General features: G+C 38.4%; 1 long non-coding RNA gene across 1 annotated transcript; it reads right to left on the bottom strand.

Annotated features, from left to right (window-relative positions):
* Window positions 1-4,782: 4,782 nt before the first annotated feature.
* LOC105738673 lies at window positions 4,783-9,643 on the bottom strand. The gene is made up of 3 exons (XR_001114517.2): window positions 9,612-9,643; window positions 8,453-8,561; window positions 4,783-5,239 (listed from the first exon to the last, which is right to left on the bottom strand). It is a non-coding gene; the product is annotated as an uncharacterized LOC105738673 (long non-coding RNA).
* Window positions 9,644-10,150: the final 507 nt, after the last annotated feature.

Genomic DNA, 10,150 nt, shown 5'->3' with positions numbered 1-10,150 from the left:
TGCTTTAAGTACTGAGGACTGCCTGGTAAGAATGATTTACTCTTAGAAAGGCAGCCCAATCAGTTGGCCTTCCAGTGTGACTTGTTTACAGAATCCTCTGTTGAATGTTGTTAGACTGCTTCCCATTCATGCAAGGCCAGTGGTACCTTTATGGCATTTCTGGCAAATTCACCAACTTTGAACGCTATTCAGTGTACCAGTGCACCAATCAGTTCCATTATTTCTTTGCTAGGAGTTCTTAAACTTCTTGTACATGGACCCCTTTCACTGTGTGAAGGATTGTTCTGTCTGTAGAACACTTCTCAGAATAATGCTTTTAAATACATATTTTTTTAAAAAATAATCATATTTCAAAGTGAGAAAATGATATTGGAAGGCATTTTCAAATACAGCTTAATAAAAATGTGTGCTTCTCTTTAAAACCATTGAACAACAAGACTAAAAGCTGTGGGTTTTGGAGCATTTTTGAGTCAATATTTTATTTTGAGATTTCACGCCTTAACTATAAAGTTGCATGAAAATTGATCAAATTGTTGGTGAGCCCCAAATCAAGAAAAGGAATGCTCTCTCTTTAAATGATGCAAATATTTCACAGCATCAGATGATGATACCTTAATATATCCATTTTCAAATTAAACATATTCCTAATAGAGGGACCAGAAAGTAAACAAGTCCATAGACCTGGGCAAATGTTTTCTAGGCCAGGAATAAGAACAGTAAGCAAACTGTGTTGTGGTTCGTATGATAGGATTAACATATGAAGATTCTACCAGCAGGTGAATATTTTTTAAAATTATAGAAAACACAAAAAACATGAAGACGGGAAGAGCTGGTCTTGATCATTTAGCACTATCCAGGGAAGAGGGTCCTGAATCTTGTGTGTAGAAACGATTTAGGTGTAAAGGGCTTTTGACTATACCTATCCTTATCTATTGCATATAGATCTAGTTTAACTCTCAAAATACTGTGGGGAGGCATGGGTGGCTTGCTGTACCCCTATACCACAGGGACCTTCCACATTAGGGGCACTTCAAAGGGCTACATGAACCTCTAGGAATTCTTTATATATATATGTATATATATATTTTTTTGTTTGTTTGTTTGTTTGTTTGTTTGAGACGGAGTTTCACTCTTGTTGCCCAGGCAACAAGATTGTGCAGTGGCACAATCTTGGCTCACTGCAACCTCTGCCTCCCAGGTTCAAGCGATTCTCCTGCTTCAGCCTCCTGAGTAGCTGGGATTACAGGCGCCCACCACCAAGCCAGCTAATTTTTTGTATTTTTAGTAGAGACGGGGTTTTACCATGTTGGCCAGGCTGGTCTCAAACTCCTGACCTCAGGTGATCCACCCTCCTCGGCCTTCCAAAAGTGCTGGGATTATAGGCGTGAACCACTGAGCCCAGCTGAACCTCTAGGAATTCTTAAAAAAAAAAAAAAGCATCAAAATTTCTGATCCTCCTAAGCATGGATACAAACTTTAGTGTAGGCAGATAATCACGGCTCTCACCAGATTCTCAAAAGGGACCTTGGCCCACCAGATGATAAAATGTGCTTTTCTATCCTGTTTCTTTTTCATTCTGTAACACACCTGTTGGCATCCACCACAACAGTGTTGCATTGCTCCCCTGGGCATATTTTCCTTTCTTCCCAAATTTCAATTCAAATCTTCCTTGAATCAGTGAAGAAATCTCCTGCCCCATCTTTTGTTATAGTCCTTGTGAAAAGCACTAAATGCCTCTCCAGAAAGGTCCTTCTATCATTAAACCTAGAGTGTGTGAGAACCAGCAATGTAAAGCACCTTTCCCTGGCCCTACCACCATCCAAAGGATTTAGGTTGGATGCTCACTGAATTTGGAACCAACACAGGAAACGGATGAAAAGCAAACACTGTTCTCTTCCTACTTCTCCTCCTACACTAAGCTTCACGCTTGGGATCTCAAGAAACTGGTTGAAGAAAGAAGAAAGGGCACCAACCACATTGCCTTGAATACATAGATATTTGGAAGCAGGTAAAAAACTATGAAGAAGGCTAGACTAGAGGCAAGCTACAAATGCTTAAAAGGGGATTTACCACCCGTGTGCAAATGTGGATCAGTCTCTATTGTCCTGGTGTCTCCAACCGGGGAGTGGGAATGTGCCTCCTTGTTGACACAGGGCGGTCCTAGAACAAAGAAAGTTGATGACATAAACATATCCTTTTTTCCCAGCACTTGAGTTGTGTGTGATTTAACCTTTAACTCTTGCTTGTTGATGTAGGTGAGATGTCAAATATTTTCTACCGGCCTGTTGGCAACTGTTTAAAGTGTTTTCATCACTCTTTCACTAAGGCAAAGCCAGGCTCAGGCTAACCCGTCCTTCTAACAGAGTTGCTTCCCCCACCCTCTCTCTCCTTTCTCTGCCACTTCCTTCAGACTCAAACAGGAAAGCCACGACAAAGAGCTGGGATCAGCCTCGTAGTCACTGTAAATCTGCAATTACTTAAGTGTTGCTTCCTGTTTTTTGAAAGAATACACTTGCAGCACGGAATAGACTGAGGTCTTGTGACCAACTGTGAACAAATGATTTAAATTGTGACAGGAACAATAAGAAGCCCAGTGTCAGATCCTGCTGTCCTTCTTTTACCCTCCTTTAATTCTGTAGACCCAGAGTTAAAGCCTCGTACTTCCTCTAGATCAAATTGCTGTCATGAAAGGACAAAACAGGCACATTCTGACTACTTCATGCTTAGAGGAAAACCATCCTACCTTTTCCCAAAGCGGAACTCAAACCCACCGGTCTACTCCTTCAGGGCAAAACAATTTTTTTTTTTTTTTGAGACGGAGCCTCACTCTGTCGCTCAGGCTGGAGTGCAGTGGCATGATCTCGGCTCAATTTTCCTGCCTCAGCCTCCCGAGTAGCTAGGATTACAGGCGCCGTCTACTACGCCCAGCTAATTTTTGTATTTTTAGGAGATGCGGGGTTTCACCATATAAGACAGGCTGGTCTTGAGCTCCTCACTTTGTGATCCGCCCACCTTGGCCTCCCAAAGTGTTGGGATTACAGGCGTGAGCCACGGCACCCGGCCTAAAACATTGCTTAAATAGGTATACCTTCATTTAACGTTTAAGCCGAAGGCATAAAGTTTTTACTAGTTTTGCCTTTGCAAGACAAAGGTCTTTCTACCATCAAAAAGAACAAAAAGTGGGGTAAACATTCTCACCTGCATAATTTCATACATGTTTTTTACTTAATGGTCGTTCTTGTTCCCTTAGATACAGAAGACAATCCTGCTGAAAGAATGGACTTTTAGCTACCAGCAAACAACAGCACATATACAACATATACCTGAAGAAAGCAACTTGGATAAAGGAAGCACTACTCATTTGCATTTTCACATTTTTAGTCTGGAGCTTGCACTCCTATCTTGGAAAGGAAATCTCTTTCATTAAAGCAAACTGGTTATGCCAAATGCACAAAAATAACAGTGGGAGGCACTGGCGTGGGGATGGGTGGAGGAAGGTCACTGCATGACTCAGAAGCATGGCTTCCATAATTCATATTTTAAGCCGTATTACTTCATAGTCAAAACAGAATTGGCCAGGCGCAGTGGCTCACGCCTGTAATCCCAGCAATTTGGGAGGCTGAGGCAGGTGGATCACTTGAGGTCAGGAGTTCGAGACCAACCTGGCCAACATGGTGAAACCCCATCTCTACTAAAAATACTAAAATTAGCCAGACATTGTGGTGCATGCCTATAATCCCAGCTACTCAGGAGTCTGAGGCAGAAGAATTGCTTGAACCCCGGGGGCAGAGGTTGCAGTGAGCTGAGATCACACCCCTTCACTCCAGCCTGGGTGACAGAGGACAGAGCAAGACTCCATCTCCAAAGCAAATAAACAAACAAACAAAACACATAATTTTAGGGTCAGAGGAAAAAACTAACACCTAGTTAAAGTAGGGTTTCTAAGTCATATACATATATACTGTCACATAACTAAAGTAGGGTGTGTCTAAACTAGATGTGTGTATGTGTATACATATATTATGCATACATAGCTGAGTATAATGACACATAGCTAAAGTAGGGTATGTCTTTTATGTGTTTTTGGATGTAGATTTTTAAATCATATATACCACATTATATAAAATTGTCTCAGCTGAACTGTCTACTTGGAAACTCATTAAAATCTTTCCATAGGAAAGTTTAAACTAGCCATAGGCTTAATTCTTATTTCCCCAGTCATTTAGCATATCTATTACTGCTTCTTACAGGAAGAGGTGGAAAATCAGGCACTTTGGGAATCATGGAACCTTTCTCAGACATGATTTGGTATTACTCTGTGCACCAAATAACTCAGTGGCCTGAAGACTTGAAAACGTTAATGAACAAGTCAGAAAGGGCCTTTTGGATTACCACTTAAAGGTAGCCCATGACATAAAAAATTTTGTTTGTAGAAAACAAATCTTAGAGAACTGATAAAGTATGGTGCACTCTTGTTAAACATTAGCCCCAAGTTCCCATTTAAGCCATATTATATTTCTGAATTATAGTTTAGACAATATGAAAGTTTGCATGATTCACCCTGATACAGGAATTACTATCCAGGGAGCTAAATGCTTCATGAGTTTCATATTTTCACTGGTAGGTAGACAAGAAAGAGCAAGAACAAAGGATAAGACAAAGTAAAGCTGTACCACAGCAATCCATTGAAAATGACCCAGTGTAGTCCAAAGTCAATATTAATTGACTGAATTAATAGTTTTTGGAAAACAAAATGTAGTAAAATTAGTTCTGATGTGGAGATAGGGTGGAAGAAGGTCAAGTTTTATTTTGTTTGTAAAAAGTATTTCATTAAAGCTATGTGGTAAAATTATGTTTTATACCATTTATGGACATCAAAGTACTAAGATAAGACACAGCTTTCTTAAAAGTACAGCAGCAACATACTTTAAAAAAAAAAAAACAAAGAAGCAAGAATATGATGACTGGTAAAAGTGTCTCGTTGAAGAACACCCCCATTGAGGAACTTGGGTATCAAAGGAGCAATAAATGGAAAATGTCCTGTTCAGTCATAGAAAGTTTGAATCTGCTTCATGTCAAAGTGTCACTGCGGCAGAGTTTTTTGTCAGGCATTCTTCCTGACTGCTTTTTCTGGTTTTCCTTTTCTTCCCAGTCATCTGAGGGATCCCCTCCCCTATTTGTTTCTCTTTCACTTCTTTCTTCCATTCTTTTCCTTCTAGTCTTCATGCTGTTAACAAAGCTATAATTCATTAAACATTGAAAATGATTTTTTTATTGAAATCACATGCACACAGACTCATATCATATATTAGCAAAAATACATGTACACTCTAGTCACCATTGTAACTCAAACAAAGAATTTGGGAGTTATTTATAGTATCATACATATTAGATGAGTGAATTAACCATCACAGCATCACATTCTTACTTAGCACATCACTTGGTGCATTATAAAATGAGGAACATACAAGACCCATTCCATAAGAAACCTTTGGGGAGATACAGGAAAAATCTGAAGATGGTTCATTCCCTTTTCCCGTGGCTTGCATAGCACTGCATGGCTGTTCACATGCACCTCTATACGCTCCTTGCCTTCCGCATTTCTCCGTTCAGTCCCCCTCGCTGTCATTCCGTCATTTGCATGCTCCTTCTTGCCCCGTGATATTTTTGAATTCTATTAAATTTGCTTATACCATATTTACTTTTATGCTCTTACTTTTACTAAGTCCTACTGATATTGAGCACAATTTCTGGATCACTCAGATGTGCAGTAATGTTAACGTAGTGATGAAATGTCCTTAAGACAAAAGCATACAGTAGTTGTGTTTGTGATGTGGCATGTCAACATATTAAGACAATTCAACTGAAATTAAGGTTCGATTGACTGTAATGAAGTGAAGAAATTCAACTGATTGCTTGCATCTCATGCCCTGCAAAAATGAGTTGATTGAACCTTTTTCTTCCCTCTTCCCCCAACAATTTAACTTGTTTATATGTTTTTGAAATATACAGCTTCTTTGGGGTGTCTGTTTAGAAGCCTGAAAAAGGCATTACTAAAAGAAAAAAGGCAATCAATAACATGCTTATTCTAAAGTAACAACAACAAAAAGTTTTTCGTCTTTAAGAAGGACAAAAAAATCCAAACAGCACGTGTTTTTAAAAAGTAAAAAAATTTTTAAAAACAAATACAATGTTAAGTATGAAATTTGCTTAAAAATTTAATATGGAATGTTAGTAATGGCATTATAAAATGGTATTTTTATTGGAGCATTTATATATTGGCACATATTTTTTGGAAAATAATTGGCATTATGTTGACAAAAATTAGAACATAAGCTGACAAGTTATTTAAAATGTTCATACATCTGACCCAGTAATACAACTACAATAATGTAGCTTATAAATGTAAATCTAAAATGAACACCAAGATTTATGTTCCAGGCTATTATTCTTACAGCAGTGCTCTGAACAGCAAAAAAATGACAGTAACCTATATTCTGATGATATGTATATATTTATATTATGGCAAACCTATAGAATTTAATATTATGCAGATATTGAAAATCAGATTTTCAAGGAGTACTACATGGCATAAAAATGTATGTAATGTTCAGGAAGAAAATGAAGGATAGTAAATTGTGTATGCAGCAATTCTCAATTCATAAATGTAAATAAAGACATACAAATAAAATACAGAGATAGGAAGATAGATACATCGAAATTGGAAGGAAACATACAAAAATAGGGGTGATGTTTGGATAGTAGAATTACAGGTGATTTTGATGTTATTTTTACACTTTTCTGTGTTTTCCAAATTTTCTTCAATCACAAGTGTTAATTTTTTTTTCTTATCCAAGAAACAATTTTTCATCTACCTCTGCAATTTTTACTAACTTAATTAAATTCTGTCAGGTAACCTAACAAGTACCAGTGTTTCCTTCTTTCTTAAACTCTCACCCTAAATGTTTTCCCTTAGATACTGCTGCTGACTCACAGCCTCACAAGCACATCCCTTCCCTTGCCATCTACCCTGACAGAGACCCTCCTCATGCTTTGGACTCTTGAAACATAGGACTTTGTAGACTCATCACTCAGATATCATTGTTGGTAATCACAGTGTCTTAGATAGAGGTCCTTAAAAGCAGAGACCGAGAAAGGGCTTCAGATACATGTGATGTACGGAAGGAGTGATCTTTAGGAAAAACCTAGAAGGTAGTAAATTAAGCTGAACAGTGAGGGGGAAAGAGCAAAGGAGAGATGTGGTCTCAGGTAAAGTATAGCCTTGGCTGATGCCCAGGAAACTGGGGCATAAATCACACCTCCCACAATCACACCCCCCAAGAAACAACCTTGTTTCACCTTGAGGATATGTGCCCAGGCTTTTGTACTCCCAAACCAGTCAACCATTGGTGACCTAGAAGGGTGGGGAAAGGTGGCGCTGTAACCCCAGCAGGTGGCTCCTACCAGCAAAGGGCAAGCCTCCAGAAAGAACCCAAAACACCTGAGTACAGATGCACCAGCTGGCAAAGGAAATCTGGTGGAGCACCAACCATGTCTCCAACCTATAGTGATGATGAAAAGAGGAGGAGAAGGAAACAGGAGGAGAAGAAAATTTCAAATAAGTGCAGGCAATGTGGAAAGAACACAATTTTTAAGTGATGCTTCCCTCCCAACTTGGAAGAATGGTAATTCAGGCAAGCAACTGCAACATTCTGGTAGAATAGAATACCACAGTAGATTGAAATCATATGAAGGCATTTACAAATTCCGAAAAGTTTTTAATGTAGGAGCCTAAGTAGATTGCTGCTTAGGTGAACTCTCTATTTGCTCTGAACTCCCAAGAAAGTTTGAAGAGCAGGTACACTTAATTTCCTCTAACACTAATACTTTTTCCATACAAATGTGAGGCTTAAATGCAGCTGCTAGGTTTTCCCCAAGAGATGGCTTAATTTTGGAATCAGATGAAAGAACTCTTTGGTCTGGTGGTACAAATTACTGAGACACTCAGGGACAAGGAGATCTGTAAACTCTGCTATAAAAACATGATGAAGATGCCAAAAGCAATTGCAACAAAAGCAAAAATTGACAAATGGGATCTAATTAAACTAAAGAGCTTCTGCACCTCAAAAGAAACTATTAACAGAGTAAACAGACAACCTACGAAATGGGAGAAAATTTTTGCAAACTATGCACCTAACAAAGTCTAACATGCAGCATCTAGAAGGAACTTAAACAAATTTTCAAGAAAAAGACAAACAACCCCATTAAAAAGTGGGCAAAGAACATGAACAGACACTTTTGAAAAGAAGACATACAGGCAGCCAACAATCATATGAAAATAAGCTTACATCACTAATCATTAGAGAAATGCAAATCAAAACCACAATGTGATACCATCTTACACCTGTCAGAATGGCTATTACTGAAAAGGCAAAAAACAGCAGACGCTGACCTGGTTGTGGAGAAAAAGGCACACTTATACACAGTTGGTGGGAGTGTAAATCAGTTCAACCATTTGTGTCCTTTCCATGTGGAAGACAGTGTGGCGATTCCTCAAAGACCTAAAAACAGAAGTACCATTTGACCCAACAATCCCATTACTGGGTATATACCACAAGGAATATAAATCATTCTATTATAAAGACACATGCATGCATATTTTGATTGCAGCACTATTCATAATAGCAAAGACATGGAGTCAGCATAAAAGCCCATCAGTGATACACTGGATAAACAAAATGTGGTACATATACACCATGGGATACTATGTAGCCATAAAAAGGAATGAGATCATGCATTTTGCAGGAACACGGATGGAGCTGGAGGCCATTTTCCTTAGCAAACTAATGCAGGAATAGAAAACCAAACACCACATGTTCTCACTTACAAGTTGGAGTTAAATGATCAGAACACATGGACGCATAGAGAGGAACACACACTGGAGTCTATTAGAGGGTAGTGGGTGGGGAGGAGGGAGAGGCTTAAGAAAAATAACTAATGGGTATAAGACTTAATACCTGGGTAACGAAATAATGTATATAGCAAACCCCCATGACACATGTTTACCTATGTAACAAACCTACACATGTACCCCTGAACTTTAAAGTATAAAAATAAAAACCTCTACCCTTCCTAGCTTTAATTTTTTGGTGATTCCAACAAATATGATAAACTTTCCAAATGTTCCTCTTCACTCAGTCATGCTCTGTGGGCTGTGCTGTGAGGGGTAGTTACAGAAGCACCTTGGTAGCAGAACAGTCTATGTCTATCCAGAATTATTTCCATGCTTTGCAAGGCCTACGTCTACAAGTTCAAAATATGCCGTCTTCGAGTGACAGAGTCAATCAAGTCCATTATTGGATATTAAGTAGGTCAAAAAACTCTTTGGTTTTCAGCACATTCTGACCAGATTGTACAGACCCAACAAAGAGGATATTTTTCTCTTTAACTCCCTCACAATTTAGAGAGGAGAAGCCCCAAAGTAGACTTTGCTAATATTGAGGGGTATAAACATAGAATGTATAGAAAAAGGGGGAAAATGTTAGAAATGCTAGAAATAAGAAAGAAGTACATATGAAAAAGAGACATTTGAGAAACATCTTTCTCTTTACCAAGCAATTTGTTTCCGAACTTTTTCGTGGCTCCAGCTATAGCCTTCAGGAAACTTGATGATGTCATTTCCTTTCAATTGGCCAGTTACATAAATGCTGGAAAACAGCCATTTAAAACAGCCCTCAAACAGATGGCCATGTGTGTAAATGCCAGAAAGTGAGAACAGCCATTTGCAGTTATTTATTTATTTTTTTCCCCACACATGGTATAATGTTTATTTTACAGCCTCTCTTATGGACTTATGTGGATCATTCTTGTCATTTTTCTAGGAAAAAAAAAATCCCAGTGGAAGCAGTCATAAAATACAAAAGACAAATTATGAAATGATGAAAAATAAGGTAATGAACAGAAGTGAGCATCACGTTGGGAGAATATAAACCATCAAAGAGTGGTCCATACAGTGCTATTCAAATGATCAAACATTCTAGGGAAAAAAAAAAAATCTGTAACTGTCAGGAAGTTTCAAGCAAGGGGAATTTTTCAATGAAGAAGATAAATCCATCCTATGATCCGAAAGAAGTTAAAAATGGAATGCCTG

The sequence above is a fragment of the Nomascus leucogenys genome, chromosome 6 (assembly GCF_006542625.1).
Source record: "Nomascus leucogenys isolate Asia chromosome 6, Asia_NLE_v1, whole genome shotgun sequence".
NCBI classification, from domain to species: domain Eukaryota; kingdom Metazoa; phylum Chordata; class Mammalia; order Primates; family Hylobatidae; genus Nomascus; species Nomascus leucogenys.
The sequence above is the reverse complement of the archived record's forward strand: the minus strand, read 5'-3'. Positions and strand labels throughout refer to the sequence as shown.